This window comes from Mastomys coucha, unplaced genomic scaffold (genome assembly GCF_008632895.1).
Source record: "Mastomys coucha isolate ucsf_1 unplaced genomic scaffold, UCSF_Mcou_1 pScaffold1, whole genome shotgun sequence".
In the NCBI taxonomy this organism is placed as follows: Eukaryota; Metazoa; Chordata; class Mammalia; order Rodentia; family Muridae; genus Mastomys; species Mastomys coucha.
In genome coordinates, this window is record NW_022196891.1 from 76,597,464 (window position 1) to 76,599,940 (window position 2,477).

Sequence of the window (2,477 nt, forward strand, 5' to 3'; positions counted from 1 at the left end):
ATCCGCCTGCCTCTGCCTCCCAAGTGCTGGGATTAAAGGCGTGTGCCACCACCGCCCGGCAGGCTATTCTCGTTCTTGATCTCAACTGTCCAGGAAGAGAGGTTAGATGAAGCAGAAGCCAGTGGGCCAGAGCAGGGGCTAGGGATTTGTGCTGAATCCTCCGAGGCTCAGTAAGCAACCTGGTCTTCCTTCAGTTGTGTCTGGGTGCCATGGAGGGATGGCTATAGCAATGATGGGAGTCCCTAGTTCCAGACTCGGATGAGTAACACCTTGTGTCAGGACCTGTCTGCTCTGTAGAGACTCCCTGCCTGTGGGTCACATGGTACCAATGCCTCAGAAATTCCCAGCAGGCTGCCTTGAGAACCCACCATCATCGCTGAGACAGGAGTGCATCAGCCCAGGACCTGGGGTTAGACACCCTTCTTGTCACAACTATTTTTGTGCTGGGAAGGTGTGGGGCAGTATGGGGCAGTGGTCTGTTCAGGCAACTTAGGCTCAGTAATTGGCCTTGAGCCCTGGAGGCCCAGTGGGCAGTTTTCTGCTTACAGGGGGCTGAAGGAGCTCGGCTATAACTCCTGAGTCTTTGGCTCCTGTTTCAGTCACAACCCCTCATAGCTGCCCCTGGAAGGAGATGTGTGCTCTATCAGGCAGACAAGGCCCCAAGCTCCCAGCATTCTAGCTGGACCCTACCCCCAGTCATCTGACCACAGCCAGGCATGCCTTGCCCCCAAAGACAGATAGTCACGCCCCATACAATATAATGGGCGGTTTGCCCCCTCCTCTCTCTCTTGCTCTTGCCCTCTTCCTCCTCTCTCTTGCTCTGTCTCCTCTCTTATCCTGCTCTTTGTTCTCTTCTCTTACCTTCTTGCTCTTGCTTTCTTCCTCTCCTTTCTCTCTCTCTCCGTCTCTTCTCCTCTCCTTCCTCTCCTTTCCTTCTCTCTACTTGACCAGCCTATTTTCTCTTTCCCATAATAAAATATCTCATTTATATATTGCTTCTTTTATGAATAATGCACCCTGCCATAGGCCTCAGCTGCAGGGAGAGAGAGAGAGAGAGAGAGAGAGAGAGAGAGAGAGGGAGAGGGAGAGGGAGAGGGAGAGAGGGAGGGAGAGAGAGAGAAAGAGAGAGAGAGGGAGAGAGAGAGAGAGACAGAGAGAGAGACAGAGAGAGAGACCAGGCTGCAGCAGTGAGCTGCCCAGGCCCCACCCTGGTACAACAGGAAGGCATTCTGCACAGTCAGTTATAAAGAACAAAATGAAAAGGTGGGTTATCTTGCTTATGACTCTGTGCGTGTGTGTGTGTGTGTGTGTGTGTGTGTGTGTGTGTATACTGGTGTGCATGCAGAGACCACAGGAAGATGCCAAGTGTCCTCCTCTACCACTTTCTACCTTATTCCCTTGAGGCAGCATCTCTCCGTGAACCTAGACATGCAGCCACTAAGCCCCAGCAACCTCCTGTCTCTGTCCCATGGACAGATGATGGTATAAACCCACGTCCTCGTGGCTATGCTTTCTTAAGCACAAAGGTGCCTCTCAACCCTGATCTTAGATTTATATCAAGAACTCCAGCAGAATATGGACATGGTGCCACACATCTATAATCCCAACCCTGCAGGCTGACACAGGTTAACAAACTGATACCAGCTTGGGCTACATAGTAAGACTTGGGCTAGCTTTGGCTTCCCAGGATCTAAAAATCCAAAATAAAGCTAGGTCTGGTGGCTCGTACCTGTACTCTCTGGGCCCCATTGCTCCTCACCTGAGGTTTTATTAAGGCAAACAGGGTCTAGGTGCCTCCCCCATAGAAGCCACCATTTCACAAAGACCTCAGTACGGTCCAGCCAATCCTGTGCATGTGACTCTGTGCTGGGGGAGGAGGGGTAGGGAGGTGTTAAGGAGTCTCCACCTTCAGAGTGAAGGGAGGTGAATGGGCAGAGGGTGGAGCCTCTAATACACTCACCTCTGAGGAATCCTAGATAGCAAAGGGGTAGAGGATGGGCTGAGGGGCAAGGGAGTGCCTTCACTCAGAAACCTAGAGCTGCAATTTCTTCCACACCAAGGCCTGGACCTGGCCCATCACCATCTCTTCAGCCCAGAGCAGTCTCTCAATGCACACTGTCCCCTGTTGGCTGAAAGCCTTTATCTAACCCATTGATCTCACCTGAGTAGTCTTGACTCCACTCCCTGTATGAAACAGTAAAACCTTGTCCCCACATCAAGGCTCCTAACTTGGACCACATTCACCCTCATCCTTAAGGGCAGGTTCAGTAGTTAAGCACACCTTTGACATGAATTCAGTTCTCTATTTCTATGAAGACCATATTTGGAAGCTGAGGATGTAGCTCACTGATGGAGCACCAGTCTAGTTTGCAAGAGCACAAAGCCTTGGGTCTTCTTCCCAGCATGCACTAAGAGAGAGAGAGAGAGAAAGAGAGAGAGAGAGAGAGAGAGAGAGAGAGAGAGAGAGAGAGAGAGAG

The 2,477-nt window shown here is 51.3% G+C and overlaps 1 protein-coding gene across 1 annotated transcript in view; it reads right to left on the reverse strand.

Annotated features, from left to right (window-relative positions):
• LOC116104530 (kinesin-like protein KIF28P) overlaps positions 1–2,477 on the reverse strand; it is a 52,922-nt gene that overhangs the window by 14,932 nt on the left and 35,513 nt on the right. The window lies entirely within an intron of this gene.